We start from the raw sequence: 26721 nt of genomic DNA, 5'->3' as shown, positions 1-26721 counted from the left end.
TTAAGGGAGTAGATGTTTGAGATGCCTTAGCCAGAGCAACCAAGAGCATATCTTGGTCACTCATTGAAATTGATGGAAGTCAGTTCATCGATCTATTCGGGCTCTATCACAAATATAGGGCATACGAGGAAGTTGATACCTTGCCCCGAGTAGCCAAGGAAATGATTTAACATGCCATGATCTTATGCATAGTGGGATTAACTTTCTTTCAAGATGGTCAAAACTTTGTTGATATCCGAGTTGTCCAACTCCTACGAAGATAGAGAAGTAAGCAGACCCTTCGTCTCTCAATTTCTATGGCCGCCTTAGTTTTCCTCTACCGGGGCTTAACTCGCTTTACTCTCGGAGAGACCATCTTAGTAGAAGGATGCATTTATGCCTTACAGTCATGGTTTCTGCGACATATACCATCAAAGGCCAGTTTATTCAGATTCAACAGCAAGAAGCCACAGTCCGCTCTTCAGTATCGAGCCTTGATTAAAAGTCTGCTTCAAGAAGAGATCGCTTGGGACTATTTCAACTGGCAGGAATCAATTCCTTGCTACACCTATGCGCATGGTAAGCACTATCAATTACTTGGTTCATTCTTTTGAGTAGACTATTAGCTAGAAAGGTATCTCAGGCAGTTTTCGCAGCGACAGGTTCATGTCAACACTCATTTTTCGATGGGTATTATGCCAGAATTTGATCTGCAGTCATACCAGTGGTCCAGAGCATACCGTGCGACCAAATACACTTGGGACTCTTTCATTTCTCTTTCCATATTTCCAGGACCCAATGTATTTTCTGAATATCAAGAGTGGTGGCAAACTGTCTGCCCGTCTTATCTTTCTCTTTAATTTGTCATCAATAAAATTTATTTTTCTGTTCTCCCAAAAGTTTCAGGCCAAATTTTTATTTTTCACTTGTTTTACTCCTTAACAAACAAAATGGTCATAATTCTTGTGACGACCTTATCCCTGGTAATGAAACATTTTCTCCAAATGTCAAAACTTCTTTGTACCTTTTATATGGTTGACAACCTCGCCTAGGTAACAAGGCACATTTTTCAGTTATTATGGAAATAATAACGCAATTATCATAATTCTTGTGACGACCCAATCCCTGGTAATGGTCTCTCTAAATTGTCTACCAAGTCTCCAATTCTCAAATTCATCCTAAAACTTTTTCAGTGGTCTAACAATTCTTTTACCCTGCAAAAAACATTGGCATTTCATAATGGTTCAGACGAGGGCGGGAAAGAAAATAGTTCAGTAACATAGTGATAGTGAGAGAAGAAATGAATTCCCCCAGATCATCCAGGGGACAAGGCCAGGAAGTAGAAGACGACATTGATAAACACTACAAGAAAAACCTGATTAGCGACGAACATTTGCGACAGATTTTTTCCGTCGCAAATTAGCGACGGAAGCAGCGAGAGAACATTATCTGTCGTCAATCTTTGAAATATTTTTGAAATTAGCGACTGCACAAATTTCATCGCAAATCCGTCACTAATTACTGACAGATTGTGGATAAAAAAATTTGTCGCAAAAACTGTAGCAACTTAGCGACGGATTTAGCGAGAAAAATATTTCGTCGTAAATCAGCAACGGAATATTTTTCTCGGGCAATCCGTCGCTAATTTTCGATTAAATTAGGGCGTTAAATTCGCCCTCTGTGTGTCTCTCTCTCTCTCGTTACGCTAATTTTCGATTAAAGAAACAAATTAGGGCGCTTCGCCTCCCTCCTCCCCCATGTCGACTCCGTTGGGCTTCTCCCGTTTCGGGTTTCGCCTTTGTTTCTTTTGTTGCTGGTTTCAATGTTCGTGGTGACGCTAATGTAGGTCACGTGACCTAGAAGAGGGAAGCTCTGGGGGAGGTTTTGAATGGCGATCGTTTGGTGGTTGCGCCATACAAGTCCTTATTTTCTGCTGTTCTTGGGTCCGGGACACAGCTGCTGACTCTGTAAGTGTCATATTTCCACTCGGATTTGCAACGTTCATGAATCATTTTGCAATTGTATGAAAAATTGATTCTAATCTATGCAATTCCAGAACAATCTTCGTTTTCATCCTTGCATTAGTTGGTGTCTTCTATCCATATAACAGAGGAGCTCTATTCACTGCACCGGTTCTTATATATGCGTTTACATCTGGTATTGCTGGTTACACTGCAACTTCTTTCTATCGTCAGCTTGAGGGAACAAACTGGGTATGTGTTTTTGTCCTCCAGGAAGCATGCTTTCCTAGATGTTGTACTGAGAGGACTCTATTTGACACACAATCTGGTTTTACAGGTGAGGAATTTTTTGTTGACTGGATGGCTTTTCTGCGGGCCTCTGTTCCTTACGTTTTGTTTCCTGAACATTGTTGCTATAGTGTATAGCGCTACTGCAGCATTGCCATTTGGCACCATCCTGGTTATTCTTCTCATATGGATGCTAGTTACATTGCCTTTGCTTGTTTTGGGTGGAATAGCTGGTAAGAACAGTAAGGCCGAGTTCCAAGCTCCAGTTTGGACCACAAAGTATCCCAGGGAAATTCCACCATTGTCTTGGTACAGAGGAACTGTTCCCCAGATGACCATGGCTGAATTCTTGCCCTTCAGTGCTATCTATATTGAACTTTACTACATCTTTGCGAGTTTATGGGGTCATAGAATCTACACAATCTATAGCATTCTATTCATTGTCTTCATCATTCTTATCATTGTCACTGCATTCATTACTGTGGCACTGACATATTTTCAGCTTGCTGCTGAAGATCATGAATGGTGGTGTAGGTGAGTGAACATAATTGGATTTTGTCATGTGTATTTACTTATGATCTATTTAACATCCATACCTTTGTTGATTTTTCTTATTTCTTCTGTTTATGTTTCTATTTCAAGTTTTTTGTTAGTATACTCATGCATCTCCGTTTCTTTTTTTCTTTTCCTTGTGTTCTTTTGACATGTGGTTTTCCTTTTCTGTTATTAATTTCTTGTTGCAACGTCACATAGTATTTGAATCTGACCATCATAGAATCTAACTTCCTATAGTTTATGTTCAGGTTCATTCTCTCTGCACTAAGAATGGTTCTTTATCTTTAAATATTGTTAATTTTCTTTTTATCTATTTTTTCCTAATGTGTTAGACCTATAGAGAATACTGTGGAAATTTAGTTTTCCTCTGCAATCTATGGTCAATGATTTTAACGATCGGTTCTGTCAATGTTTGTGCTTGAATTAGTAATGTACACTTTAGACCTGTTATCTGAGTCCGATTATGATGCATTATGAGATCAAATGCATAGGCTACACATAAGGGAGGGACCAAGGTATTTCAGGTAATGGTGGACAAAACTAGTGAACAAATTAGAAGATATATTCATGTAACAACATCATTTTGCTTTAATTTTTATTTTCTCTGAACTTCATAATATTTTTTGGCATTGAAGTAAATTATCTTTGGAGGACTAATTATTATAAGCCATTTTTTTAATGAGAAGAAAGAAAATTTTTGTAAATCTACAAAAACACAGCCAAAACGATTTCAAGTAAGAAGTTATTCCCTTAAAAAAAGACGTTGGAGGACTAATTTTTGTATTCCTGAGTGAAATACCAAATTTTCCTTTTCTGAGAAAAAAGTTCTTGAAAATGCTAAAGTCAGAAAAATGGTGGTATCTGTGTCTACATTATTGTTGAATGAACTTGGTCTAGGTTCTATACACATTCTGCTTCCTCAAAATGTTTTGTATTCTTCTGCGACAGCATGCCAATGGTGAAAATGCTTGGGCTGGGATAGATGGAAATACAGGTGTAATAGCAGACATGAAAGAGCGTAAGGTACTGGTATGGTTTGATTATTTATTTATTTTGCTTGTGTATATTTCTAGCACTGACTATTGTTTTGGCCACCGTTCTTTGTTTCAGATTTGGGATGCCTATAATGTGAAAGTGCATGCATTCAAGACAGCCATTGAGGCAGCTTCCATGCTTCTGAGGATTGATGATATTGTGAGTGGCATCAAGAAGAAGCAGACGCTGGCCAAGCTCCATCAAAACCTTAGATTGAAGAAGAAGGTGATGCAGATAACTAACAGATACTTCCAGAGTAGAAGAGAAGAGATCACTTTGCAAGAATTTTTGGCAGTTGGCTGTCCTTGTGTTCTGTTGGAAAAAAAATGGTTTTACATTGTAGTTCATTTGTTGTTCTGTTCACAGTTTTCCTTTATGAAGATTTGGTTTCATGTTCTGAAGGTGCCTTAAGAATGGGATGTATTTTAGGAGAATGCTAAAAGATGATGAGGCCTTTTACTGCTCTATACGTGTAAAAGCTACTTCTCGAGGTACAATTACAAATGTATTGATTTTTTTCAGATAAAAGATGAAGTCGGGTCTGTCTTGGATTTTATAAAGTATTTCTATGATGTTTTTGGTTTCACATTTGAGTTGGAGCTGTGAGAATATCAACCTGTGTTATTCCTTTGCATATTTCATTAAAAGTATTTGTCTTTTTCATTGTATTACCTTTTGGTTAGTAACTTAGTATTGTCATTTATTTTTTTATTCTGCAGATCGTATAGTCTTTTAATTTTTGTTCTACTATGTATATTTGTATTGTTTCCTTTTCACAAGACTTGCACTATATTGTACTATAGGTGCACGCCTCGGCTTGAGGCGCGCCTCAAGGCGTATGAGGCGGCCTCAAGGCGTATGAGGCGCACGCCTCGGGGGCTCTTTTTTTTATTTTTTATTTTTAAATTTTGTGACGGATATTATCCATCGCTACTTTGATATGTTTTGCGACAGATTGTATTTCGTCGCAAATACGTCGCTAACTTGCCGACCAAAAGTTAGCTACAGAATTTATCCGGATATACTCTATCGCAAGGCCGTCGCTAATTAGCGACAACTTTGCGACAAAAATAAGCCATCACAAATCCATCGCTAATTAGCGCCAACTGGCGACAAATAAATTTTGTCGGGATTTAGCGAGTAAATTATGCGATGGACGTTATCCGTGGCAAATCCATCGCTAATCTGTCGCTAAACACATTAGCGATGGAATTGGCGACGGATAGCGTCCGTCGCTACTTGGTGTTTTTCTTGTAGTGCCAGCCATGTACAAATTATTCTAAAAAATGATGACCAAGATGATATCCAAACAAGCTGGGGCCGGTCTAAAGAAAGTATCCTCCAAGAGCAAGATCGAGAGGAAGTCCGTGAAAAAGCATGTCATGATCAGCAAGAAGAAAGTCCAGCATGACAGCGCTTCTGAAGATATAGAAGACTCAGAAGAAGAACATCCTGTGTTCATCCAAAAACCTCTACGACAATATAAGAAGGTGGCAGAAGAGCCTTAATTAGTAAACAAACCCAGATACGAGGTCCCTACAGAAGATCCAATCCAGGCATTAACCAAGATGGTCAAGGACTTACAAGTTCGAGACAAGGGGAAGAAAGTGTATACCAGGCAAGACTTCTATGTTAGATTGGATGGGGATGATAGTCTGGAAAACCGCCCCAAAAAATTCATTAAGTTCGATGAATCAGGCGATCCTAAAGCCCACCTTGCAATGTTTTTCGCAGAGTGTGCTAGATTTAAGGAGGACAACCGTGGTCTTTTCTTATGCTTCCCTCGCAGTTTGGAAGGCGTAACTACCAAGTGATATGGTGAGCATATCAACCTCATTGAATTGCAAGATTTTGACAAGGTTGTTAATCTGTTCATTGAGTGATTCTTGTTCAACATGGAAGCTCTACCCACGCTCAATCATCTGTACAACCTCAAGCAGCAAAACAATGAGAAAGCCAGAGATTTCATCCGCAAATGGAGAAGTATTTGCAATAAGATGAGAAATCTTATCTCTTAAGAGCATGCCCTCCAAATTATTCTCAACAATTTTTCGCAGCCATTAAGAAGCCTCATTTCCACTTTCCCATCAAAATCATTCATTGAGTTGACAGAGCGAGCCGAGTGACTCGAAATGAGAATGGAAAATGGAGTATATGAAGGCATTACTCTTGTCAAGAATGCCCAGGATCAAAAGAAAAAGGCACATTTTACCTACTCAACTGATACCTTCAGCAATAGTCATGGCAATAACAGTAAGAGCAATAAAAACAATAGTGGCAATGACCCAAAAGCGGATCAAAACAGAGGACAGAAAGGAAGGTTCTTTAAGAACAATGATAAACTTCCTCTAACTGGCCCCCAGCAGAAAGCGGATCTTCAAGAAAAGCCCAAGCACATCAATTGGAGTAGAGATCGCACATTCACTCCTTTGAATCAACCCCTAGAGAAAGTCTTGGAATATATGTTGGCTCAGGGAATGGTCAAACTCCCTAAGATCGCAGATCTTCCCATAATCATGGGAAGATTCAAAGAACAATTTTACAAATTCCATAGGACAACGGGGCATGATACAAAATATTGCTTTGTACTCAAGCATTTGATACAAGTGTGATTATTGCAAAAAAAAATTCCTTTTCCTCTTTCCTTCTTTTCCTTTCAGCCTTTCCTTTCCCTTCTTGAAGGTGGAAAAGAAAGAAATAAATAAGAGAGAAAGAAAGGAAACTCTTTGCAAGGTCTCACTTGACCTTTTTTTGAAAAAGATATTTTGAAAAATTAATTCGCCTTCGTTTTGAAAATTTTACAGAAAAAATGGAGAGACGGGATTCGCTTGTCAGTATGAGGTTCAACCGTTCCTGGCGCATTTACCAAGAGTAATTTGTTATCATCGCAAAATCCCCCCCTCCTTCTGCGAGAGAGAGAAACGATTCTGCGAGTCAAACTCGACCAAAATTTTGAAAATTGGTTTTGAAAATTACTCGCATCCATTTTGAAAATTTGTAGGAAAATATCGGCGAATGGGATTCGCCTGTCGGTATGAGGTTTAACCGTTCTTGGCGCCTTTACCAGGGGTAATCGAACAAAGGATCAAATGTGTGCTTTGACTAAGTTAAATTATCTAAATCATGCTCTATTTTCATAGAATGCACAGAGAGTCAGGCATGTGTTATGGATTTTTGAAAATATGCAAATTTGAGAAACATGATGTTTGCCTTAGAAAATTGAGATGTACTTGGAAAATGACTGGAAAAATGCTTGAAAATGGAATTCCTGGGAAAATCTTTGAATTTTAGTGGAAATCAGAAGTTGCATTGGAAGATGAATTCTCAGGAAAATTTGAACTTTGGGAAAATCGATTTTGAGATTTGAAAATGAAATTGAGAATATGGAAATCTTGGGAAATCATGATTTTGAACTTGGGAAATACTTTGAAATCTCATTTGAAAATTCGAAATTCTGAGAAAATCAAATCTTGAGAAAGACTTGAAAATTCTTGAGAAAATCGATTTCTCTGAAATGAAATTGGGAAAAGAGTTTGAAAATGATGCAAATGGAATGAATGAATATGAATTTGAAAGAGAATTCTTTGAGGAATTGGGAAAATCCTTTTGAGTTTTTGAGAAATGGAGTGCATTTTTGAAGTTAGTCTAAGAGTGTAGGCTGAATGTGGCTAATACAAAGATCATAAATCTTGGTTTTATTCGTATTCTGACTATGGCCATAAATACGAATCCCACCGAGTTTATAAACTTCATAAAAGCTTGTGCACGTGCCATTCGTGTCAACCATAGTGATTTTGGAAAAATATGCACGTGCATCATACATCAGATATTGGAATTTTGCAGAAATTAAACTATATGCAATGCAGTCCTATTCTATGCAGAAAATGTAACTCTTATTTCAAATTATTATGTTTGATATTTACATTGAATTGAAATAAAAGAGGAAATAAAAGTCTTCTTCTTGAATGTTCCTGCAAAACTAGAAAACATGTTAGCACAGAAATGTAGGTTTATCTGAATTTATCTAAAAATATTGAAAATTATCAGTTATTATTCAGACATAACCCAAATTCATACCCCCTTTGATATAAACATTATAAATGAGTAATAAAATTCAAACAATAAACTTGGAAATTCGAAATTGGGGTCAAAATAACCAAAATACCCCTAATGACCTTGAAATCAGGGTTTTTTGAGAATTTTTGTAAAATTTGGAAATTTGAAAATCAAATGAAATAAATCAAACATAATATGATAAAATATGATGATATGCATTAAAATTTTTGGAATTTCGAAATTTAGGTCAAATGACAAAAATGCCCCCGATAACAAGACTATGACCTTGAAACCAGGGTTTTCTAAAATAAATTTTGCAAAAATGAGAAATGTGAAATGCAAATGACATTGAAATTAACCCTAATATGGTTCTATATTCTTATTTACATGTAAAAATCCTAAAATGGCAAAAATATCATACATTATCGAATTTAACTTTACTTTTGCCTGATTTTCGCTTCTAAATTTAAAAAATAAACTAACATGCAAAGCAAATGAACATGGAATTTAGCCAAATTTGGCATGGACAACTAGACTAACTCTAGGAACATAATAGAATCCGAAAATATATTTTTTTGGTACTTTTAAATATGGAAATTCAAATAAAACCCCTAAATTTTGTGATTTTTGCCTAAAATGTTGATTCTAAATTGGGTTTAGGATATTAAACTTCCATAAAAATTTCCCAAATTTTATGGGGTGATAGAGGACAGTTAGGGAAAGTTTTGTGCCTTTTATAGATTTTGGTTTTGACCTATGGTCGGAGCTGGACAGCTTCGACAAGTCTGATCGGAATCCGACGACTTTAGGATTTAGGGTAGACAGACTTCGGGAAAAACTATGGGAAAAATAGCAGAGAGATGGAAAAATAGCTGGAATTGTGGAAAAATGTCCTTGACAAACAAAGGCAAATTTCATATTTTTACAGCATTGGAATTTGGATTACGGTTTGGAAATGAGCACACTGTTATCAGATACCTGAATCTCTGGAATTCTCAGGCATGAGAATCTCTCAAACAGAAAAGATAAATCGAGGAAAAATATTTAAACTTTTTCAAAAATTCCCAAATTTTGGGAAATGACAAGGGAAAGGGTTAGGACCAACTTTGATGTTGAGATTTTTTGCATTTAGGCTACGGGTTGAGCGGACACAGCACATTAGGGCCGGTCTATACCTTGACAAGGAAAAATTGAGGTTTTCCCAGGGGTCTGGGAAAATCGATTTTTAATAGAAGTCAAATATGTTTATAAAAATCTCAAAATTTTTATACAATTAGTAGATTCCACCATGAATTTGCTTCAATTTTTAGAAGGAGATTCAGATCTCCCATAAAGAGGATCTCAGGCCGACAAGTCTGCTTAAAAAGAACTTGGAAATTCCAAAGTATAGAAAACCTGATTTAGGGTTTGATTCATTTAATGGAGTCCTGAAATCTGAATGGATTCAAAACTTTGGCATGATGTCACAGACAAGATAATATAACTATCCTAATTTTTTTTTAGAATTTTATGAATAAAAATCATGCATGAAATAATGATGGGGCTGAATATCTAAAACCAAGACTTACAAACCAACAACTTTATTTCAATGAAACTAACTAAGTAAATAAAACACGTACAAACTGATAAAGCAAGACTAAAACGATAACTAAAACATGGAATCTATGCATCAAACAAATTTTCAAGAAAATTTCAGGGAGGTGTGAATAATATTTATTTATTTTGGCTATAAAGATGGAAGATCTGATTCATAGAGTGAATGGATCTCTTTCATCTATGTAGCATCAACATATAACATAGATGGATCCATTATCTTCTAATATTTAAACCCTTGAAGCAGACCTTCTATTACTGCAAATCCACACCTTGAATACACTTCATGTTGTCTTCATGAAGTAAGGCTTGAAGGCTTCCTTCTCATGGGTGTCAAGGATGATCATCGCACGGTTTTAGCAAAGTTAATATAAAGTGATGAAATAGAAGAGGACCTTTACCTTGGACCGGCTGGGGGGTTGGGGTCGGTGATTCGGTACAACTGATGGTTGCAGCAATGAAGATGATGGAGGTTACTGTTAATGGAGGTGATCGGTTGTTGGAACTGTTGGAGGTTGGCTACTTGGAGGTGGCTGGAGGTGCACTTGGAAGAAGTGGCGCCGGCTGGAGATGCTACTTCAAGGCTGCCGTTGTAGTGATGGACTTGCTGTGGTGGCTGCAACAACTTGAGAACACTGCAGTAGCTGGTAGATGCTGCCAAGGAAGGGACTTGGAGGGGCTGGTAAAGGTGCAACAATGAGGGCTACAGCCAAGAGAGAGAGAGAGAGAGAGAGAGAGAGAGAGAGAGAGAGAGAGAGAGAGAGAGAGAGAGAGAGAGAGAGAGAGTACGTCAATCCTCGAGTCTTCCTCCCTTTTTTGGTTTTTAACTTAGGGCCAAATAATATTTTCTTCCAAAGTTTTTAATGGAAATAGGTTTAAATGAGAGGGAAGAAAAGGGTTTACGTGAATGGGTTGAGAAATAGGGAAAGGAAGGCAGTGAAGGAAAGAAGGGGAAGAAAGAAGAGGGAAAGGAAGAGAGGAAGGAGGGATGGAGGAAATCCTACGTGAGTGGAAGGAGAATGGAAAGAAGAAGAAAAGGAAGAAGAAGAAAAAAAGAAAAAAGAAAGAAAGGAAAAGAAAGAAGAAGAAGAAAGAAGAGAAATAAAGAAAAGGAAGAAAAGTAGAGGAAGAAAGGAAAGATAGGGGGCTAGGGGGGTCGACCTCCTAGTGGGTCCCACTTTATGTAAAATAAATAAAGAAAATAATATATATATATATATATATATATATATATATATATATATATATATATATATATATATTAAAAGCAAATTGCAAATGGATGGGCCATCTCAGAGCGGGTCCAAATTCCAATTTTGAAATTCATTTTGAAAATGAGAGGGGTAAAATAGTCTTTTCAAAAAATTTCTAGACAAAACGCGTTATTTTCGGCAGTTTTTGAAATGAGCTCAAAATTTGAAGTTCAATACCCCGTTGTGAAGCAAATCCAGTGTAGAATTTGAAAATTTGAGTTTGAAAGAAATCCAGATTGTTTTTCTCGAGAAAATATTTCTAAATTTAGACTCCTAGGGATAAAAATGTCAATTTTGAAAACCCAGGGTTTGAAATTGATTTTTGAAAACCTTTAAAACTCAATCTGGATTGGAATTTATAAAACTGAAGTTTTAGACTTCGAAAATGAAATGAAATGTGGTGAAATGTTATGAAATGCTGAGAAATGATATGAAATGATGAGAAATGACATGAAATGTCATGCGAAATGCTAACCCTGAATGAAAAAATTTGGATATTAGACCCGATTGACACTTGTACTAGTTCAAAAAGTGTTAAAATTGATAAAATTTGCAAAATGATTCAAGAAATGGTTTTCAGGCTTTACCGAGCTAGTGTGACACTGAAAATTAAGGTTTGAGATGAATTAAATTGAAATGAGCTGGGTTTTAGAGTTTTAGAACTCAAGTGAACTGACCAGACACTGACTCAACTGACCTTTTCGACTAAATTTTCAAGAAAAGCTGTCATTTTTAGAGAAATGGTACATAATGGTCACTAGAGTGAAGTGAATTACGAATCTGAGCTGGGTTTGAGCTAGAACAAAGGTCAGTAATACTGAGATGAACTAAAATCAAAGCTCGAACACTAGCTCAACTAACTGGACTTAGCTCAATTTCAGTTAAATGAGCTGAAATGGGCTCCTGGACACTTGGAAATGGTTTTGAACTGAAACTGGAGCACTTGAACTCCTGGTGAGCTTAAGCTAGACTCATGGGAATATGATTGACTGTGAATGACTGACTCGGAGACAATTAGCTTGGATTTGAGTGAGAAATGAGCTCATTTATGAAGTAATGAACCCATTTTGGCAGGAATGGTCAGAAATGAAAATGGGTTGTTCATCATGAGTTTAGGTGAGCTTGAAATGACTGATATTCTAACTGTTCTGAACTGACCAATGAGCTTGGTTGACTCTGACTGTCTGGGGTCTGGGATGACCTAGGGGTAAAATGGTAATTTTCATAATGAAAATGGGTAAAGTGATGATTTTTTGAAACTGACTCGAGGTTTGACTCCTACTTTGACCTAACAGGGTTGGCACTGCATGAGGACGGTTGTCGAGAAATGAATAAGAAAAATTTGAGGTGTTTACAGATGCCCCTCTTTGCTACTAAGCCGGTTTAGGGTCGAACTTAGTGGCAAAGAAAACACACCAAATTTGGGCTATAAAAATGTCTCAGTTAGAAGGATCTGACTGGGTATGAAGAAATTTGCCCTAATGAAAAATGGTAGATATGAAATAGAGAATGAAGAAGAAAGAATTTACTTCAAAGAAGTGAGATTCAGGTTTTGCCCTTAACCTGGATGGGACAATAAATATCTCGTGTAGAAACAAGGCTCAGGTTTGACCCTTAACCTGACCGGGAAATGAAATACCTCATCAAAATGAGGCTCATGTTTAACCCTTAACCTGACCGGAAAATGAAATACCTCATCAAAATGAGGCTCAAGTTTAACCCTTAACCTGACCGGGAATGAAAATTATGAGATTCTTGAAAGAAGAACCCATGATGGAACCTTCAGACTTTCGCATAGTGAATCCGATAGGGGTTTTGCAAAAGGATGAAATTGGGGTCCCTACAGCTTGAAAAGGGGTTTGATTTTGGGCGTCACAAACTCCTTCATCTCAGAGATGTTTCGATCCTTCTTTTCTCTTAGGGATTATATTGACGGTTATTGGCTCTTTGGTTGAAAATATCTCGATGATAGCAGAAATTAAATATCTTTTAGAGTTTGTCGGGAGGCTCATCGAAGTCGCCTTCATCTTGACGGTGATATGAACTTTCCCTGGAAGGATCCGTCACAAACTCCTTCATCTTGAAGATGATCCAAATCTTCTTTGGCTCCGGGGGTCTAACTCGCATAATTTGTCTTCATCTTGACGACAATTGAGAGATCCTTTTTTGCAGATATTTAATTGCAGCTTAAATGATTGAGGAGATATGGAAATTGAATGGATTTTTCTGTATCACCCATGATATTTCGACTACTTTATTTTCTAAGAATGATCTTTAAAAATGTGCCATCGACTGCAATCAATATCAATCACTTATAGCTTTGCGACAACATTGAATTTCCTTTGCTGGCCATAGCGAGAATTTATTCTTCATTCTTTTGGTTGGCCAATAGAAAGATTTTGAATTTTAAATCCTTCTTCGTAAAAGCTTTGTCCATTTGGAAATAATATTGAAGGTATTCTGAGATAAAGATTTTGTGCAATAAGGATTTTAAAATCAACAAATATTTAATGACAAATTGCAAAATGTTCTTGAAATCCTTCGTGAAAACGAGCATTTGAAGCACGACTCAACGCATCTCTCAAAAAAATTTTCTTCTCCTTTGCCCAAGAAGAAGATTCTAAAATGAGAAATAGAAATTTCTTCTCTCTGCCCTGAAGATGAGGTGTTTGCAAAACAAACTTTCAAAGAGAAATTAAGCTTTCATCAAAACTTCCTAACATTAGGCTTCTCTTATGGAAAGGGGCCCGGTAATGGTGAGGTCGGTGAATTGGTCATGAAGGAACGAGTCCATCACACTCTCCCTAAAAAGAGGGTCCTCCATGATGAAATGGCCTAGTATGAAATTGTGGTCACAAGGAAAGCGAGCTTCCGTCGAAGCTCTCCCTGAACTAAGGGTTCTTTGTATGAAATTGAAAATTTGTTTTGCAAATGGTTCACAAAGACACGAGTCCCTTCAAACTCTCCCTAAAAAGGGGCTAAGTGAACAAAGGATAGCATGCAAAAAGAACGAACTCCCTCGAACTCTCCCTGTAAAAAGGGTCTCTCGCAAGAGAAAATGATTGAAATTGGTATTGAGTGATCGAAAAGGTCAAAATTGAAAATTGGAAATTGGAAATTTGGAAATTTAGAAATTGAAATTTAGAATTTAGAAATTGGAAATTGGAAATTGGAAATTGGAAATTGGAAATTGGAAATTGGAAATTGGAAATTGAAAATTGGAAATTGGAAATTGAAAATTGGAAATTGGAAATTGGAAATTGATTGACCCAAAGGTCGAAGTTGGAATTTGATTGACCCGAAGGTCAAAATTGGAATTTGATTGACCCGAAGGTGAAGTTGGAATTTGATTGACCCGAAGGTCAAAATTGGAATTTAATTGACTCGAAGGTCAAAATTGGAAATTTGGAAATTGGATGACCCGAAGGTCGGAATTGGAGTTTGATTGACCCAAAGGTCGAAGTTAGAATTTGATTGACCCGAAGGTCAAAATTGGAATTTGATTGACCCGAAGGTCGAAGTTGGAATTTGATTGACCCGAAGGTCAAAATTGGAATTTAATTGACTCGAAGGTCGAAATTGGAAATTTGGAAATTGGGTGACCCGAAGGTCGGAATTGGAGTTTGATTGACCCGAAGGTCGAAATTAGAAATTTGGAAATTGGGTGACCCGAAGGTCGGAATTGAAAATTGGGTGGCCTGGTGGCCAAAATTGGTACAAAACTTGAATTCTGATGGATGATCAACACGAAGACTGAACCCAGGAGGTCGACTGACACGACCAACTGGTGAGACACTAACACAAGTGCTCAATTTTGAAAGAACACCAGTATGAATACCAGGTTTTGAAAATATGTCAACATAGACATTGGATTTTAAGAATGTACCAGTTCGAGCACTGGATTTTGAAAATGTACCAGTTCGGACACTGGATTTTGAAAGCATACCAGTTCGAACACTGAATTTCGAAAATGTACTAGTCTGAACACTGGATTTTGAAAATATACCCGTTCGAACACTGGATTTTGAAAACATACCAGTTCGAACATTGGATTTCGAAAATGTACCAGTCTGAACACTAGATTTTGAAAATATACCAGTTCGAACATTGGATTTTGAAAATATATCAGTTCGAACACTGAATTTTGAAAATGTACCAGTTCGAACACTGGATTTTGAAAATATACCAGTTCGAACACTGAATTTTGAAAATGTACCAGTTCGAGCACTGGATTTTGAAAATCATCATTGTTTTTCAATCGAGATTCGAATTTTTTTTGGAAAGAGATCTATGCTCTCAAAATATTTGGGAATTATAACGAGAATGATTATTGGGGTCTCAGGATTACCCCTTATCCTGAATGAGTAGCTCCTGATGCAAATGCAAATTGATGCAAATGAACGCAGATGAATGCAATTAAATGCCCATTTATGCAAATAGATGCAAAATGATGTAAATGGGTGCGCATGCATGCAAAAATGAAAGATTTGTTTATCCTGCCTGCATACAGGGTATTTATAGATAAAAACAAAATTTTAAAAATGCCCCAGTGTAACTGGGAAAGGAGAATTTGACTATTATTGAAGAAGTATATTGAGAATTTACAAAAAAATTGATAATTTTAATTTTAGAATTTTTTCAAATGTCGAGCATTGATAGGATCTGATAATTCCACTCCGTCGGCATTGATGAGCCGATACAAATTGCGGGGTAATGCCTCTTTGACAACATAGGGTCTTTCCCAATTCGGCGACCATTTGCCACCCGGGCGGTGCTTGAGATAAGTCGTTGATCTGAGCATTAGATCATTGACTCGAAATTTCCTTTCGATGACTGATTTTGCGTATTGTCTGGCTATTCTCTGACGATATGACTGAGCATGCTTTGCTGCTCTGAGTCTTCTTTCATCGAGCAAATCAAGTTGTACTAGCCGCTGTTGTTGATACTGATCAAGAGGTAATTCTAGAAGTGATACAAACTTCAAGGCATGTTTTTGAACATGTAGAGACAGTACTACTTCAGTTCCGTAGACAAGTTCTGACGGAGTAGCATTAGTTGGAGTTCGAATGGTGGTTCTGTATGCCCACAATGCATCATGGATCTTTTCATGTCAATCACGACCTGTTTCCAGAGTTCACTCCAGGATTCGAATCAAAATTTTATTGGTGGCCTCTGCCTGACCATTCCCTTGAGGATAATAAGGAGCAGAGAAGTGATGATGCATTCCGAACTTTGAGCAGAATGTCCTCATTCTCATTTTTGAAATGGCTGCCATTATCTGACATAATGTCATGCGGTATGCCGAAGCGGCACAGGATATTCTTGTGGATGAATGAGACCACATGCCGACCTTCTACTGTGCGCAGAGTGACAACTTTGACCCATTTAGTGAAGTATTCTGTTGTGGCAAGAAAATACGTGTGACCATTTGAAGTAGAGGGAGTGATGGGGCCTACCACATCAAAAGCCCACATAGAAAATGGTCATGGCGAGACGACATATTGTAAGTATGTCGCTAGCGCATGAATGGAAGGTGCATGCATCTAGCATTGAATGCACTTCTTTACAAAATGATAACAGTCTTGCTGCATGGTCTTCCAGTAATACCCTACTCAGATGATTTGCTTGACCAGAGTTTGGTAGCCGACATGACCACCGCAAATGCCTTCGTGTGCTTCTCGCATAATTTCTTCGGCTTCTCTTCTTCTGCGTCTAGACATATGAAATACTTGGAACTGAATCCACGATGATAGAGAACATTGGCGAGAATAAAATATCTGGCAGACATGCGCTGAATTGCTCGTTGTTCTTTCTTTGAGAGTTTTGGAGGAAATTCGCCAGTTTCAATAAAATTCTTGATGTCATGATACCAAGGCTTCTTTTTTTGCTCAGCCTGGTTTATCTGCTCTACTAGAACGAAAGCGGGTTGATCAAGTCTGTCAATTTCAAAGGAGCGACAAGATTCTCTACTCCTGAAAGTCATAATGGAACCCAGATTGGCTAAACTGTCAGCTATTTGATTGAAGTCTCTCTTGATATGGAAAAGTTGGAATTCTTCGAAATTGCTGGCAAGAGCTAAGACGATTTTCTGATAAGGAAGTAATTTCTGATCCTTCACTTGTCATTCGGCTAGGACTTGATTAACGACGAGCAAAGAGTCGCCATAGGCATGCACTCTCTTGACATTGAAGTACCGTAGAATTTTCAGACCTTGTATCAAAGGTTCATACTCGGCCATATTGTGAGTGCACTGAAAATCCAGTTTAAGAGAAAAGAGGATCATCTCCTTCTCTAGTGTGATTAGCATAATCCTGATTCCTATGCCTGCCATATTTTTGGAACCATCAAAAAATAAATTCCAAATTAGAGATTGCTGAATATTGCAAATCCGCTCATCGGGAAAATCATACTCGACTTTAACATGCTCTGCTAGAGGGAAATCTGTCAATTGATCTGCAATTGCTTGGCCTTTGATAGATTATTGGGAGACTTACTCCAGATCAGACTACATCAATAGGATTTGCCATTTGGCAACCTGTTCGCTGAGAAATGGTTGCTCTAAAATGTACTTGAGAGGATTTAATTTAGATAAAATTTTGACTTCAGATGCCAGCAGATAGTGTCTCGACTTCTGACATATCCAAACCAGAGCTAGACATGTCTTCTCTATCTGAGAGTATTTCTTCTCATAATCAATGAAGGTCTTGCTCACATAGTAAATGACATGCTCTATCAGACTGCCTTCTTCATATTGCGCCAAGAATCCACCGCAAGCAACTTGATTAACTGAGATGTATAACAAAAAGGGTTTCTCTAATTCTGGCGGCTTTAAAATGGGAAGATTGAGAAGATATTTCTTGATATGTTCAAATGATTGCTGACATTCTGACCCTCATTCAAACTTTACACCTTTTCTGAGTAAATGATTGAAAGGCTCACATCTCATGGCCAAATTAGATATGAATCGCCGAATTAATTGCATGCGTCCCTGAAGGCTACATAATTCTTTGAGATTAGTCGGGGGTGGCATGTCAATGATGGCCTTGGCCTTAGCGGGATCCATTTCTATCCCCTTTTTACTGACTAAAAAGCCTAACAACTTGCTTGATTCAACTCCAAAAACACATTTTTGTGGATTGAGTCTTAGCTTGTAAAGAATGAGCCGCTTGAAGACTTGATTGAGAGCTTCGATGTGATCTTCATCCTCTTTGGATTTTACCAGAATATCATCAACATATGCATCCATTATTTTGTACATCTGATCATGGAAAATGATGGTCATAGCTCGCTGATAAGTGGCTTCAGCATTTTTAAGCCCAAATGACATGATTGTATAACAGAAAGTGCCCCAAGGAGTAGTGAAAGATGTCTTGGACTGATCACGAGCGGCTAACTTGATCTGATTATATCCGGAATATCCGTCCATAAAAGAGAACATAGTGTGACCTGTCGTGCTGTCGATCAAAAGATCAATATTAGGAAACAGATAATCATCCTTAGGAGTCGCTTTATTGAGATCTCTGAAGTCGATGCAGATTCAAACTTTGTTATTCTTCTTGGGAACATCGACAATATTTGTCAGCCAATCTGGATAGTCAACGGTTCGAATGAACCCTGCTTTGAGTAGGTCTTCTAGACCTTCCTTAACTTGTTGTTCCACTCAGGGATCCATCTTCCTCAGCTTTTGCTTAACTGACTTGACATCTGGTTTTAAGATGAGACGATGCTCAACCAATTTGGTATCCAGACCTAGCATGTTCTCATAAGTCCATGCAAACACTTTTTCATGTTGTTTGAGAAAATTGGTGAGCCTTTCTTTCTCTTCCGATCTCAAACTGTTGCCAATCTTGAGAATTTTAGGATCATTCTCTGATCCAATATTGATGTCCTTAGTTGAATCTTGAACTAAGGATGATGGCTCATCTTGTTTCTGTATTGATGTAAATTCTGGTAATTTTTGAAGAGCTGAATCGAACTCTGTGGGTTCTTCTGACTGCTTTATAGCCTGACTGCATTCTGCTATTATTTTGACCTGATGGATCGTTGCCGGCTTCGAAAAGGCATTTGGATTAAGAACGAGCTTCTTGATGGATCAAGAAGACATTCTGAAAATTGGAGAATAAATTGATTCAGGAAAATCACCCATCATAAAACAAATTGCTTTTATTGAGAAAATAATTGGAAGAATAAAAGAGCAAAATAATGACAATTTTGCAAAGATTTGATAATGAGAATGAAAGAGACAAATGACATCCAGACAGATGAAGGAAATTTGCAATTTTATTGAAAGATAGAATTGATCAAATGACAATGATTGAAATGAAACAGGGTATCATCCCAGTGCGGAAACAAAAGAATAGAAATGAAAAGACAAGCAGATGTCCTCAGTGCGTTCCTTTGACGAAAACAATGCTCTTCTGTGATCTTCTGCCATTGAAGCCTAATCTGACTCCTCGAGGATAGTGCTGAGGAATTACTGGCTCTAGGCAACCATCTCTATTCTTGCCCAGGCCTTGGAAAGTCTGATAGCCATGCTTTACTAACAGATCAAATCCCTTTTTTGGCCTTCATAAATTGAGAGAATAGAGGATGATCCTTGAATGTGTTATAATCAATCCGTCCTCCAATCTTGAAGAACTGTGGGCCTCTCCATCGAGTCATGGCCACTGTATGCTCTGGTTGTACTACCATCTGCAGTATTCCTGAATTCTCTTTAAAACTGACCTCTTCAATGCCCCTAATACTAGGGATATCGGTAGTGAAAGTGGGTCTGGGAACCATGGGTTATGCTAGCCTCTGCTCCGGATTTTCGCCCAAGACTGTTGTGATCATTCTACCTTTTGACCACTTAACGCACTGATGAAGAGTAAATGACAACGCGTTCGTGCTGTAGATCCATAGTCGTCCCAACAACAGATTGTACGTTGGTGGCACATTGACCACATGAAATAGAACTGAATGGACAGAATAATCAATGAAGATCTCTAGGAAGATTTTTCCTTTTGCAGTCTGGCCATGATTATCGAACTCGTAGATGGTGATTGGGTCTGGGATGTATTCTTCCTCTTTGATGCCCAAAGCTTTGGCTGTCATTTCTGGACATATATTGAGGTTGCTGCCTCCATCTATCAGCACATGAGAAATTGTCATTCCTCTTGTTCGAATCACAACGCATAGAGCATTGTTGTGGAATACATGAGGCTTTGGAAGATCTTCATTTGAAAAAGTAATTGGAGCATTTGTCATGGCCTGATTGACTATCTGGGCCATGTCTTCAGGAGTTATGCTCGGTTTCACCTTGATTTTCCGCAGCAGATCATCTAATACTTGCTGATGCTTGGCGGAAGCTTGAGTTAGATCCAAAATTGAGACATTAGACAAGGCAGTTATCGGCTTTTGAGTTGATGTCTCATTTTTCTCTGGGGCAGGCTTGATGAAGTGTTTGAGGAATTCAGGATATCCTTTAGTAGCCTCAGAGGATGCCTTGGCAGGCTTTGCAGATACCTTCATTTTGCCAAAGGCTGAGATGAGGTCCATCTTCTGAATACTTGACTGAGCCTGTTGCAGCACAAGGACCTGATGTTAGGATTTCATATCTTTTTCAGAGCATGACCTGATATGCTCCTGTGGTTGAAAGGGTTGTTCAGAGATGACCACTGTCGAATGATGGGGAAATGGTTTCTTCAGAATTTTCATGTTTTCATCTTCGGCACCCTCTACCAGAAGATTTTTGTCGATGAGATCCTGAACATTATTCTTGAGAACAAAACAATTCTCAGTATTGTGCCCCACTGTTATATAAAATTTGCAGAATTGATCCTTGAACTTCCCCATGGGCACAGGAGGATCAACTAGCCTGGGCAATTTGACCATCTCCTTGGTCAACATGTACTCGAGCACAATCTTGAGTGATTGGTCCAGCGGAGTGAACTTTCTGTCATAACTGTAGTGGCTTGTTGAACTAGGGGATAGATTTTCCTTTCTGATCACTCTTGTGGGGATTTGAACCCCCTGCACCATAACAAAAATCTTTGTTCTGTCCTTTGCGATGGTTTCAATTATTATTTTTGACAAAGTGAGTGAAGTGAGCCTTTTTCTTCTGCTCATTTTGATTGTTGTTCTTAGTAAATGTGAAGCCTTCATAGACTCTATTTTCAATGCTCAACTCGAGCCATTCAGCTCGTTCTATTAGCTCGATGAATGTTCTGGATGGTGCAGTAGAGATGAGGCCTCTTAGAGGCTGTGAGAAATTGCTTAAAATTAGAGACAAAGCATGCCCCTCTGATATGAGGTCTCTCATCTTATTGCAGGTAGACTTTCAGCGGTGAATAAAATCTCTGGCCTTCTCATTTTCTCTTTAACTGAGGCCGCAGAGATGACTGAGGGTGAGAAGTGCCTCAACATTGAAGAGGAATCGCTCGATGAACATGTTTACCACTTTGTCAAATTCTTTTAATTCAATCGGGTTAACATGCTCTGAATACCATTTAGTTGCGGTTCCCTCCAGACTGCGAGGGAAACAAAGGAAAAGAGCCTGATTATCTCGCTTGAATTTGACACATTCAGCGAAGAACATGGCGAGGTGTGCCTTGGGGTCGCCAGAACCGTCAAATTTGATAAACTTTCTGGGGAGATTCTCGAGATTATTATCCCCGTCCAAACCATCGTAGAAGTCTTCGCTGGTGAAGACTTTCTTGCCCTTGTCGCGGGCCTGCAGATCTCGAACCATTCTGACCACATCTCTGAATTGCGGCTGGTCAGAGTCATTGGCAGACTGCTCTTTAAATTTATGGGCTGACCCCTGCCCTTGAGTAGATCTGCGGAGTACCTGCTGAGTTTCAATTTCTTCATCTGTGTCTTCCACTGATTCTTCCTCATCAGTTGTATAATTATTCTGAACAGGCTTCTTGGCTACCTTCAAAACTTTCTTGACCACCCAGCCTTTTGCCTTCTTCTTGACCTGGGTCTGCTCTGTGCTGACTTCAGCTTGTTCTGCCAGCATCTTGGTCATCATCTTTTTAAACATGACATACATATGAGGATCGATGCCATCATCTGCTTGCTGACCCTGACTTTTGACTGATCGGGGTGAGTCTATTTCTTCTTCTGAAGTTGTTGAATATGCAATGCCTTCGACTGGTGCAGTTTTCTTTCCTGACCTCGTCTGAACCATTTAAATATCACGAAGGTTCTTTGCAGGGCAAAGTCGATGATTAGGCTTTTGAGAGAGATTTTGATTGGAAGAAAATATTGGATGAAAAATTTGGTAGACAATTGAAAGAATATCTCATTACAAGAGATTGAGTCATCGCTGGGATTACGATAATTGTGTTGTCATTCTTTTGCAAAGAAAATAAACAACTGAAAAATATGCCTTGTTACCTAGACGAGGTCGTCAAACAAAGAATTAAAGAATTTGCAAGTTTTTTATTCATTGAAGGGAAAACATGATTGTATCAATAATAAACTTAGGAAAGAGGAGGCAGACAGACAGTTTGCCACCACTCTTTATAATCAGCAGAGACACAAGGACCGGGAAAAAGTGGAAGAGTAACAAAAGAATCCCAGCCATATCTAGCAGAATGGTATATTCCGGATCACTGTGCTGATGTAAGGTCGAATTCTTGCACAACTCCTGATAGCAGCCGCATCTCTATGCGCTTCTGTCTTTGGGAAAATTGTCGAACACATCATTCTAGATGATAGTAAGCGCAGAAGAATGAACCAAGTAGCTTGAACCGCTTGCCGTATGCATAGGTGTATCTAGGAGGTGATAGTTCTTGATCAAAATAGTCCTACACCACTTCTTCCTGCAGATGATCAATCAGTAATCGATACCGTGCAACTGGAATGAGCTTCTTGCCGTTGTATCTGAACGAACTAGCTTTGGTCGGCACATGCTGAAGGAACCAAGACTGAAGTGCGTAAGTACATCCCTCGACTAAAATGGACTCTCCAAGTGTGAAGCGAGTCAATCCTCTGTATAGGAAAGCAAGTGCGGCCATGGCTATCGAGAGACGGCTGGTCTGTTGACTTCTCCATCTCCTCAGAAGTTGTATTATTCTAACATCCACATAATTTTGTCTGTCTGGGAAGAAAGCGAGTCCCACAGTGCATAGAACCATCGCATGCTAAATTCTCTCTCGAGCTGTCCTGGATAACGAGCTGACTTCTATGAATCAGTGGCTCGATCAGGCTCACATATTCATTCTCATTTTCTTTAATCAGTGGCCAAGACTTACGCTCTGTCATGCGAGCTAAAGCATCTTTAGGGTCCAGACCCTTGACATTGATAAAAAATTGTTGCTCCAATGGATCTTTAGGCTGATCGGCTGGCTCAGGTAGTCCCATGATCTTTGAAAATTCATCCATCAGCAGGGTCATCTCGCCCCATAGAAACCAGAATGTGCAAGTGCGCGGATTCCACCGTTCTGCCAGTGCATGGATCAGATTGCCATTGACTGTCAACTTTCCCACTACGGATGTCAGTTCTAACCCACAGTCGCTCAAGTGGTTCGAAAACATACGCGAGAAGTTCTTGAACCAAGTATAGTACCACCGGGGAAAGAAAGGTCCGGTGCTGAGAGCTCGATGCTCGGAAAGACTTTGTTGCACCTCGTAGGAGATGTGACCCTCAGGAAAGACAGAGTCGAGTTGACTGGATGCCATTGGACTGAAAGAAAGATTGGAATTAGATTTAAGAAAAATACAAAAATTTTGAAAATTGCAGGCAGGATAAAATGAAAAAGCTGAAAATTCGAAGTCCAGAGGAACGGAAGAATGGAAAATCACCTGGAGTTTTGAAGAAAAAGTGAATAATTTGGAAAAATCATCCAGTGTTTTTGAGAAAAAGAAGATATTTCACAAAACATGGAAAATGAGATATTTTGGAAAATTGTTCAGTATTTTGGAAAAATTGGGGAAAATATTGGAAATAAGATGAAAATGAATATCATACATTCAATCACAAACAATTATGCACATACAACATTCCCTAAGAAGCTGACTCTAAATGCATCAATTTTGAAAGAGCTTTAGGACCCTAATCCTGACTCTAGGCTCAGATCAGTTGTGTCCAATCATGCTATGCTAATATACTTGAGTTGAAACCCGAAGTACGTGGCATAAAATTCATTTTCGGTTCTAAGCTTGTGTTTTTCCAACATTCTTGAGCACTTGCCAATATACGTTGGACTATGGCCCTTGGTACGTGGCAGGGGGCATTAGCCCAAATAAGTGGCCCAGTTGTGAGGCTTTGTCCCGAACTATGGTTCTAGAAGTGAGCCCAACAACATGAAGACCAGGTAGACATAGGTGGGGTGGTTTTTAAAATATGATTACATGCAGACAAACAGAGATATAATTTTGAAATATTTGAAGAAGCAAGTTCATACAATTCCTAGATTGAGGAGTGTTTATTTCAGACCTAAGTCTAAGTGAGCATGAATAATTCTTCTCAATTGGTCCTACCAAACCATGCCTAGTCTACATGCAATCCATGTCAGCTAGGTTCAAGTCTAGGCTCCTAGGTTCGCATGATATCAGAAAATGAAGTTGACAGTTCATAGAACACGATTTTGATAATTGAGCTAAGTCAAAGCACACTGTTGATCAGACGAAGATAGGTCCCATCTCGGTCGCCAAACCTGTTATCATCGCAAAATTTTTCCTCCCCTCCCTCTGCGAGAGAGAAACGATTCTGCGAGTCAAACTTGATCAAAATTTTGAAAATTGGTTTTGAAAATTACTCGTCTCCGTTTCAAAAATTTGCGGGAAAATTCTATGGAATGGGATCCGCCTGTCGGTATGAGGTTCAACCGTTCCTGGCGCATTTACCAGGGGTAATCAAACCAAGGATCAAATGTGTGCTTTGACTAAGTTAAATTATCTAAATCATGCTCTATTTTCCTAGAATGAACAAAGAGTCAGGCATGTGCTATTGATTTTTGAAAATATGCAAATTTGAGAAACATGATGTTTGCCTTAGAAAATTGAGATGTACTTAGAAAATGACTGAAAAAGTGCTTGAAAATGGAATTCCTGGGAAAATCTTTGAATTTTAGTGGAAATCAGAAGTAGCATTGGAAGATGAATTCTCAGGAAAACTTGAACTTTGGAAAAATCAATTTTGAGATTTGAAAATGAAATTGAGAATATGGAAATCTTGGGAAATCATGATTTTGAACTTGGGAAATACTTTGAAATCTTATTTGAAAATTCAGAATTCTGAGAAAATCAAATCTTGAGAGACTTGGAAATTCTTGGGAAAATCAATTTCTCTGGAATGAAATTGGGAAAAGAGTTTGAAAATGATGCAAATGGAATGAATGAATATGAATTTGAAAAAGAATTCTTTGAGGAATTGGGAAAATCCTTTTGAGTTTTTGAGAAATGCAGTGCATTTTTGAAGTTAGCCTAAGAGTGTAGGCTGAATGTGGCTAATACGAAAATCATAAATCTTGGTTTTCTTCGTATTCTGACTATGGCCATAAATACAAATCTCACCCAGTTTATAAACTTCATTAAGAGCTTGTGTACGTGGCATTCATGTCAATCATAGTGATTTTGGAAAAACATGCACATGCATGATACATCAGATATTGAAATTTTGCAGAAATTAAACTATATGCAATGCAGTCCTATTCTATGCAGAAAATGTAACTTTTATTCCAAATTATTACATTTGATATTTATATTGAATTGAAATAAAAGAGGAAATAAAAGTCTTCTTCTTGAATGTTCCTGCAAAACTAGAAAACATGTTAGCACAAAAATGTAGGTTTATCTAAATTTATCTGAAAATATTAAAAATTATCGGATATTATTCAGATATAAACCGAAATTCATACCCCCTTTGATATAAACATTATAAATGAGTAATAAAATTAAAAAATAGACTTGGAAATTTGAAATTGGGGTCAAAATGACCAAAATACCCCTGATAACCTTCAAATCAGGGTTTTCTGAGAGAATTTTTGTAAAATTTGGAAATCTGAAAATCAAATGAAATAAATCAAACATAATATGATAAAATAAGATGATATGAATTAAATTTTTTGGAATTAGAAATTGTAATTTCGAAATTTAGGTTAAAATGACCAAAATGCCCCCGATAACAAGACTATGGCCTTGAAACAAGGGTTTTCTGAAATAAATTTTGCAAAAATGAGAAACGAAATGCAAATGACATTGAAATTAACCCTAATATGGTTCTATATGCTTATTTATATGATAAAAAACCTAAAATGGCAAAAATATCATAAATTATTGAATTTAACTTGATTTTCGGTTCTAAATTTTAAAAATAAACTAACATGCAAAGCAAATGAACTTGAAATTTAGCCAAATTTGGCATGGACACTTAGACTAACCCTAGGAACATAATATAATCTGAAAATATATTTTTTTGGTATTTTTAAATATGAAAATTTAAATAAAAACCCTAAATTTTGTGATTTTTGCCTAAAATGTTGATTCTAAATTGAGTTTCGGATACTAAACTTCTATCAAAATTTCCCAACTTTTATGGGGTGACAAAAGACAGTTAGGCAAAGATTTTTGCCTTTTACATATTTTGGTTTTGACCCATGGTCGGAGCTGGACAGCTCCGCCAAGTCGGATCGGAATTCGGCGACTCTAGGATTTAGGGTAGACAGAAACATTTCGGGAAAAACTATAGGAAAAATAGCAGACAGATGGGAAAATGACTGTAATTATGGGAAAATGTCCCTGACAAACAGATTCAAAATTCATTTTTTTACAACATTGGGATTTGGATTACGGTTTGGAAATGGGCACACTGTTATCAGAGACCTGGATCTCTAGAATTCTCAGGCATGAGAATCTGTCAGACAGAAAAGATAAATCCGGGAAAAATATTTAGACTTTTCCAAAAATTCCCAAATTTTGGAAGATGACAGGGGAAAGGGTTAGGAACAACTTTGATGTTGAGTGTTTTTGCATTAGAGCTATGGGTTGAGCGGACACAACACATTAGAGTC

General features: G+C 37.9%; 1 long non-coding RNA gene across 1 annotated transcript; it reads left to right on the top strand.

Moving 5' to 3' along the window:
• The first annotated feature begins 3260 nt into the window (after positions 1-3260).
• Positions 3261-4143, top strand: LOC149816829 (uncharacterized). The gene is made up of 3 exons (XR_016427581.1): positions 3261-3307; positions 3732-3806; positions 3894-4143. It is a non-coding gene; the product is annotated as an uncharacterized LOC149816829 (long non-coding RNA).
• The last annotated feature ends 22578 nt before the right edge of the window (positions 4144-26721 follow it).

The sequence above is a fragment of the Nuphar pumila genome, chromosome 14 (assembly GCF_984573655.1).
Source record: "Nuphar pumila chromosome 14, dmNupPumi1.hap1.1, whole genome shotgun sequence".
Lineage (NCBI taxonomy): Eukaryota > Viridiplantae > Streptophyta > Magnoliopsida > Nymphaeales > Nymphaeaceae > Nuphar > Nuphar pumila.
Note: the sequence above shows the minus strand (reverse complement) of the source record. Positions and strands in the feature narration are given on the sequence as shown.